The sequence below is a fragment of the Caretta caretta genome, chromosome 1 (genome assembly GCF_965140235.1).
Source record: "Caretta caretta isolate rCarCar2 chromosome 1, rCarCar1.hap1, whole genome shotgun sequence".
Taxonomy (NCBI): domain Eukaryota; kingdom Metazoa; phylum Chordata; order Testudines; family Cheloniidae; genus Caretta; species Caretta caretta.
This window is the reverse complement of record NC_134206.1, coordinates 211,703,019-211,711,497: the sequence shown is the minus strand read 5'-3', so window position 1 is coordinate 211,711,497 and position 8,479 is coordinate 211,703,019. Positions and strand designations below refer to the sequence as shown.

The window sequence follows — 8,479 nt, the reverse complement described above, 5'->3', positions numbered from 1 at the left end:
TTCCCCCCCTCCCCTGTCTAGGGGACTCATTCCTCTAGGTCACACTGCAGTCACTCACAGAGAAGGTGCAGCGAGGTAAATCTAGCCATGTATCAATCAGAGGCCAGGCTAACCTCCTTGTTCCAATAAGAACAATAACTTAGGTGCACCATTTCTTATTGGAACCCTCCGTGAAGTCCTGCCTGAAATACTCCTTGATGTAAAGCCACCCCCTTTGTTGATTTTAGCTCCCTGAAGCCAACCCTGTAAGCCGTGTCCTCAGTCGCCCCTCCCTCCGTCAGAGCAACAGCAGACAATCGTTCCGTGCCTTTTTTCTGTGCGGACGCCATACCAAGGCAAGCATGGAGGCCGCTCAGCTCACTTTGGCAATTAGGAGCACATTAAACACCACACGCATTATCCAGCAGTATATACAGCACCGGAACCTGGCAAAGCGATACCGGGCGAGGAGGCAACGTCAGCGCGGTCACGTGAGTGATCAGGACATGGACACAGATTTCTCTGAAAGCATGGGCCCTGCCAATGCATGCATCATGGTGCTAATGGGGCAGGTTCATGCTGTGGAACACCGATTCTGGGCTCGGGAAACAAGCACAGACTGTTGGGACCTCATAGTGTTGCAGGTCTGGGACGATTCCCAGTGGTTGCAAAACTTTCGCATGCGTAAGGGCACTTTCATGGAACTTTGTGACTTGCTTTCCCCTGCCCTGAAGCGCATGAAAACCAAGATGAGAGCAGCCCTCACAGTTGAGAAGCGAGTGGCGATAGCCCTGTGGAAGCTTGCAACACCAGACAGCTACCGGTCAGTTGGGAATCAATTTGGAGTGGGCAAATCTACTGTGGGGGCAGCTGTGATGCAAGTAGCATCATTTGGGGGTGAGGGATAGCTCAGTGGTTTGAGCATTGGCCTGTTAAACCCAGGGCTGTGAGTTCAACCCTTGAGGGGGCCATTTAGGGATCTGGGGCAAAAATTGGGGATTGGTCCTGCTTTGAGCAGGGGGTTGGACTAGATGACCTCCTGAGGTCCCTTCCAACCCTGATATTCTATGATTCTATGATTCTAAGTAGCCCACGCAATCAAAGATCTGCTGATATCAAGGGTAGTGACCCTGGGAAATGTGCAGGTCATAGTGGATGGCTTTGCTGCAATGGGATTCCCTAACTGTGGTGGGGCCATAGACAGAACCCATATCCCTATCTTGGCACCGGAGCACCAAGCCGCCGAGTACATAAACCGCAAGGGGTACTTTTCGATAGTGCTGCAAGCTCTGGTGGATCACAAGGGACATTTCACCAACATCAACGTGGGATGGCCGGGAAAGGTACATGACGCTCGCATCTTCAGGAACTCTGGTCTGTTTGAACACCTGCAGGAAGGGACTTTATTCCCAGACCAGAAAATAACTGTTGGGGATGTTGAAATGCCTATATGTATCCTTGGGGACCCAGCCTACCCCTTAATGCCATGGCTCATGAAGCCGTACACAGGCAGCCTGGACAGTAGTCAGGAGCTGTTCAACTACAGGCTGAGCAAGTGCAGAATGGTGGTAGAATGTGCATTTGGACGTTTAAAGGCGCGCTGGCGCAGTTTACTGACTCGCTTAGACCTCAGCGAAACCAATATTCCCACTGTTATTACTGCTTGCTGTGTGCTCCACAATATCTGTGAGAGTAAGGGGGAGACGTTTATGGCGGGGTGGGAGGTTGAGGCAAATCGCCTGGCTGCTGGTTACGCGCAGCCAGACACCAGGGCGGTTAGAAGAGCACAGGAGGGCGCGGTACGCATCAGAGAAGCTTTGAAAACCAGTTTCATGACTGGCCAGGCTACGGTTTGAAAGTTCTGTTTGTTTCTCCTTGATGAAACCCCCCGCCCCTTGGTTCACTCTACTTCCCTGTAAGCTAACCACCCGCCCCTCCTCCCATCAATCACCGCTTGCAGAGGCAATAAAGTCATTGTTGCTTCACATTCATGCATTCTTTATTCATTCATCACACAAATAGGGGGATGACTACCAAGGTAGCCCAGGAGGGGTGGTGGAGGAGGGAAGGAAAATGCCACACAGCACTTTAAGCACAGCACTTTAAAAGTTTACAACTTTAAAATTTATTGAATGACAGCCTTCTTTTTTTTGGGCAATCCTCTGTGGTGGGGTGGCTGGTTGGCCGGAGGCCCCCCCACCGCGTTCTTGGGCGTCTGGGTGTGGAGGCTATGGAACTTGGGGAGGAGGGCAGTTGGTTACTCAGGGGCTGCAGTGGCAGTCTGTGCTCCAGCTGCCTTTGCTGCAGCTCAGCCATACACTGGAGCATACTGGTTTGGTCCTGCAGCAGCCTCAGCATTGAATCCTGCCTCCTCTCATCACACTGCCGCCACCTTTCAGCTTCAGCCCCCTCTTCAGCCCACCACTTACTCTCTTCAGCCCACCAACTCTCCTCCAGGTCATTTTGTGCTTTCCTGCACTCTGACATTGTCTGCCTCCATGCATTCGTCTGTGCTCTGTCATTGTGAGAGGACAGCATGAGCGCAGAGAACATTTCATTACGACTGTTTTTTTTTCCGCCTTCTAATATTCGCTAGCCTCTGGGAAGGAGAAGATCCTGTGATCCTTGAAACACATGCAGCTGGTGGAGAGAAAAAAAGGGACAGTGGTATTTAAAAAGACACATTTTGTAGAACAATGGGTACACTCTTTCATGGTAAACCTTGCTGTTAACATTATATACATAGCACATGTGCTTTCGTTACAAGGTCGCATTTTGTCTCCCCCCAGCATGTGGCTAGCCCGTCCCCCCTCCCCGTGGCTAACAGTGGGGAACATTTCTGTTCAGCCACAGGCAAGCAGCCCAGCAGGAATGGGCACCTCTGAGTGTCCCCTTAAGAAAAGCACCTTATTTCAACCAGGTGACCATGAATGATATCACTCTCCTGAGGATAACACAGAGAGATAAAGAACGGATGTTGTTTGAATGCCAGCAAACATACACTGCAATGCTTTGTTCTACAATGATTCCTGAGTACGCGCTACTGGCCTGGAGTGGTAAAGTGTCCTACCATGGTGGATGGAATAAGGCTGCCCTCCCCAGAAACCTTTTGCAAAGGCTTTGGGAGTATATCCAGGAGAGCCACTAATGCCAGGGCAAATTAATCATTAAACATGTTTGCTTTTAAACCATGTATAAGATTTTAAAAGGTATACTCACCAGAGGTCCCTTCTCCACCTGGTGGGTCCAGGAGGCAGCCTTGGGTGGGTTCGGGGGTACTGGCTCCAGGTCCAGGGTGAGAAACAGTTCCTGGCTGTTGGGGAAAATGGTTTCTCCGCTTGCTTGCTGTGAGCTATCTACAACCTCATCATCATCATCTTCCTCGTCCCCAAAACCTGCTTCCATGTTGCCTCCATCTCCATTGAAGGAGTCAAACAACACGGCTGGGGTAGTGGTGGCTGAACCCCCTAAAATGGCACGCAGCTCATCATAGAAGCAGCATGTTTGGGGCTCGGACCCGGAGCAGCCGTTTGCCTCTCTGGTTTTCTGGTAGGCTTGCCTCAGCTCCTTAAGTTTCACACGGCACTGCTTCGGGTCCCTGTTATGGCCTCTGTCCTTCATGCCTTGGGAGATTTTGACAAATGTTTTGGCATTTCAAAAACTGGAACGGAGTTCTGATAGCACAGATTCCTCTCCCCATACAGCGATCAGATCCCGTACCTCCCGTTCGGTCCATGCTGGAGCTCTTTTGCGATTCTGGGATTCCATCATGGTCATCTCTGCTGATGAGCTCTGCATGGTCACCTGCAGCTTGCCACGCTGGCCAAACAGAATACTGAAATTCAAAAGTTCGCGGGCCTTTTTCTGTCTACCTGGCCAGTGCATCTGAGTTGAGAGTCCTGTCCAGAGCAGTCACAATGGAACACTGTGGGATAGCTCCCAGAGGCCAATACTGTCTAATTGCGTCCACAGTACCCCAAATTTGACCCAGCAAGGCCAATTTCAGTGCTAATCCCCTTGTCGGGGGTAGAGTAAGGAAATCGATTTTAAGAGCCCTTTAAGTCGAAATAAAGGGCTTCGTCATGTGGATGGGTGCAGGGTTAAATCGATTTAACACTGCTAAATTCGACCTCAACTCCTAGTGTTGACCAGGGCTTAGAGACTAACCAATTTATTTGACCATAAGGTTTTGTGAGCTACAGCTCACTTCATCGGATGCATTCAGTGGAAAATACAGTGAGGAGATTTATATACACACAGAACATGAAAAAATGGGTGTTATACACACTCTAAGGAGAGTGATCACTTAAGATGAGCTATTAACAGCAGGAGTGCGGGGGGCTGGCGGGAAGAAAACCTTTTGTAGTGATAATGAAGGTGGGCCATTTCCAGCAGTTAACAGGAACGTCTGAGGAGCAGTGGGGGGTGGGGGAAATAGCGATGGTCACATAAACACCACCCTATACCGGAAACCTACTGACCGCTATTCCTACCTACATACCTCCAGCTTTCACCCAGACCACACCACACGATCCATCATCTACAGCCAAGCTCTACAATACAACCGCATTTGCTCCAACCCCTCAGACAGAGACAAACACCTACAAGATCTCTATCAAGCATTCTTACAACTACAATACCCACCTGCTGAAGTGAAGAAACAGATTGACAGAGCCAGAAGAGTACCCAGAAGTCACCTACTACAGGACAGGCCCAACAAAGAAAATAACAGAATGCCACTAGCCATCACCTTCAGCCCCCAACTAAAACCTCGCCAACGCATCATCAAGGATCTACAACCGATCCTGAAGGACGACCCATCACTCTCACAGATCTTGGGAGACAGGCCAGTCCTTGCTTACAGACAGCCCCCCAACCTGAAGCAAATACTCACCAGCAACCACACAACAGAACCACTAACCGAGGAACCTATCCTTGCAACAAAGCCCGTTGCCAACTGTGTCCACATATCTATTCAGGGGACACCATCATAGGGCCTAATCACATCAGCCACACTATCAGAGGCTCGTTCACCTGTACATCTTCCAATGTGATATATGCCATCATGTACCAGCAATGCCCCTCTGCCATGTACATTGGTCAAACTGGATAGTCTCTACGTAAAAGAATAAATGGACACAAATCAGATGTCAAGAATTATAACATTCATAAACCAGTTGGAGAACACTTCAATCTCTCTGGTCACTCGATTACAGACCTAAAGGTTGCAATATTACAACAAAAAGACTTCAAAAACAGACTCCGACGAGAGACTGCTGAATTGGAATTAATTTGCAAACTGGATACAATTAACTTAGGCTTGAATAGAGACTGGGAGTGGATGTGTCATTACACAAAGTAAAACTATTTCTCCATGTTTATTTCCCCCATCCCCCACCGCTCCTCAGACGTTCCTGTTAACTGGTGGAAATGGCCCACCTTGATTATCACTACAAAAAGTTTTCTCCCGTCCCGCTCTCCTGCCAGTAATAGCTCACCTTAAGTGATCACTCTCCTTAGAGCGTGTATGATAACACCCATTTTTTCATGTTCTGTGTGTATATAAATCTCCTCACTGTATTTTCCACTGAATGCATCCGATGAAGTGAGCTGTAGCTCACGAAAGCTTATGCTCAAATAAATTGGTTAGTCTCTAAAGTGCCACAAGTACTCCTTTTCTTTTTGTGAATACAGACTAACACGGCTATTACAATGAAAGTTTTGTTTCCCTTCTTGCAAGCCTAGGAAAATTGCAACCCCACTTTTCAGTATAGCTGAGCGTGTATTGTTATGCACTCAGATGGTAGGAAATTCCAGAATTGAAGTTACATGTGACCCCCACCCCCACCATCAAATCTTTAATTACATGATTAGATACTAATTTTTCCACAGGACCCCAGCCTCGGTCAGTCAGACAGTTATGGATGTGTGATGAATTAGACTAGGCTGTAGAACACCTTCCTTTCACAGGGCAGGCAGTTCTTCCCCTCATACGCTTAATTTGAGATCTTGGGCTCTGATCTGCAGAAGTGCTGAGCACTCACTTCTGAGATCAATAGGCACTGTGCTGGGCACATAGAAAGTGAAAGATAATGTTAAGTACTCTGAAGATTCAAGACTCAGGTGAATGAAATCAGGTACCCAAAATTAGTGGATATATTTTGCCTTAAGCTATGCCTCACTAGCCCTTCTTTGCAACATGAGCATAGTAATATACCTCTTAGCTCACATGTGAGCTGTGAAAATAAGTTATGTTTTCAGGGCATGGTTTGGATGGTGGATAGTAAATGAGGCCAGGAGCTACTTGTGTAACTAAGATAAGAGAAATACTATCTAGCAGCTCTATATCTAGGTGATCATACAAATTTAAACTACACTAATACATATGAACAACAGGACCAAATATTACAAAGGCAACTTTTTCTAGTTGGGATGATTGACTTTGGAATGTTATAACCAAATAAAGCGACAATACCTAGTTACATGATATACTGTACTGTCCTCCCATCTCACATCTTACACAGGACGGATCGTGATCAGGGACTGAGCATGAAATATTTAATAGCTGCTTGTTTCCATTACAGAGGTAGTGCCACATCCTTAATCATACACCATCCAAACCTGACACTGAACATCTTTTATTTTCATGACACCCACAATAGCCAAGTGTGACATTGCACTCCATATGATTTTATAAAAATATGCTAATGGGTGTGAATATAATGTAACTGGAATATGCTTCATGCAAAAAGTCTCTTGTAAGATATCATTACAAAGCTTATAATCTACTGAGTGTGGTCATCCTATTTGTATAAATGTATCACTCTTGTATCTGAAACTAGAAATATGAAGCATAACTCTGAGGTCCTATTGTAGTTATGCAAAGTGTGGGCCATTGATGGTGGTTTGGAATCTTAATGGCTTCCATTAACCAGGACAACTGACTGTAGATGGCTCTGTTTACTTGTAAATCTTCCTGTATACCTGTGGGCTGGTAAGTGGGTAATGAAGTCTTACAGTGACATGTGACCATGTCACCTGAACTGGAATCCATCTTTAACCTGGTGCTTTTCCATTGAGGAGGGGTGGGAAACCAGAGGGACAAAGGATTCCTGCCTTATGCAAAAGATATATAAGTGGGTGGAACAGAACAAAGGGGCGGCCATCATGAGAAATCCCCTAGCTCCCACCTGAGCTGGAACAAGGGCTGTACCAGGGGAAAGGATTGTGCCCAAACTCGGTAGGCATCCAGTCTGTGAAAGAAACTTGTTGAGACATCTGAGGATGAGATATTATCTGTATTCAGTTTTATTACTGTACTAGACTTAAGACTTGCGTGTTTTATTTTATTTTGCTTTGCTGGGTTATTCACTTTGTTATTACTTAGAACCACTTAAATCCTACTTTGTTTTTAATAAAATCACTTTTTACTTATTAACAGAGTATGTATTAAATACCTGGGGGGGGGGGGCAAACAGCTGTGCATCTCTCTCAATCAGTGTTTCAGAGAGCGAACAATTTGTGTGTTTACCCTGTATAAGCTTTATACAGGGTAAAACAGATTTGGGGTTTGGCTCCCATTGGGAATTGAGCATCTGAGTGTTAAAGACAGGAACACTTCTTAAGCTGCTTTCAGTTAAGTCTGCAGCTTTGGGGCGGCGTGGTTCAGACCCTGGATCTGTGTGGGAGCAGACTGGGGTGCCTGGCTCAACCAGACAGGGTGCTGGAGTCCCAAGCTGGCAGGGAAAGCAGGGGCAGAAGTAGTCTTGGCACATCAGTTGGCAGCCCCAAGAGGGTTTCTGTGATCAAACCTGTCACACAAAGTACTTCACCCCATTAATGAATTTACTTCCCTGCTTTCTATCAGTATTAAGGCAAGTATTTTAGAAGGCAACTGAGAAAAAAGATGAAGGCTAAATATTTGTATAAGTGCCCAACTTGGCAGACCTAGGGTCTGATATTTCCCAGAACTGCTAAGCACCTGCCACTCTGACCTCAGTTAGTTGTTCAATCAACACTTCTGAAAGTCAAGCTTTCCTTGTCAATTGTGACACTGACAAGAACACAATTAGCAGCCACCCCTGAAAGTTAAGGCCCAGCATTACACAAGAACTGTAGTAAAACTTCATTCATACAACCCCACCTCATCTATTGTTCATGTGCTCTGAATGAACGAAGCATAGGGCTTATGGATTAAAAAAGGCACTATATATGATCATGTAGCTTGACTATCATTAAAAGGCAGATTTAAGGTTCCCTGCATAGTAGGAAGAAAGCCTGAAACATAAACCCTTGTATCAGAGGCCTGGTAGGAGGCAGGGCCTGCTCACAGAATCTGGCAAGAACATGGCTTATATCGCAAAAATACACATTCCTAAGAAGTGCTAGTCACAAAGTACTCTCAAACACATCCTGATATTAAGGGGTACCAAAACATCCTGATATCAAGGATGGTACAGAAACATTCCTCAAGAATAGCAGGAACACACTGAACCCTGCT

The 8,479-nt window shown here is 46.4% G+C and overlaps 1 long non-coding RNA gene across 1 annotated transcript; it reads right to left on the bottom strand.

Moving 5' to 3' along the window:
- Nucleotides 1–2,080: 2,080 nt before the first annotated feature.
- LOC142070618 (uncharacterized) lies at nucleotides 2,081–4,203 on the bottom strand. The gene is made up of 2 exons (XR_012666522.1): nucleotides 3,199–4,203; nucleotides 2,081–2,619 (listed from the first exon to the last, which is right to left on the bottom strand). It is a non-coding gene; the product is annotated as an uncharacterized LOC142070618 (long non-coding RNA).
- Between the last annotated feature and the right edge of the window lie 4,276 nt (nucleotides 4,204–8,479).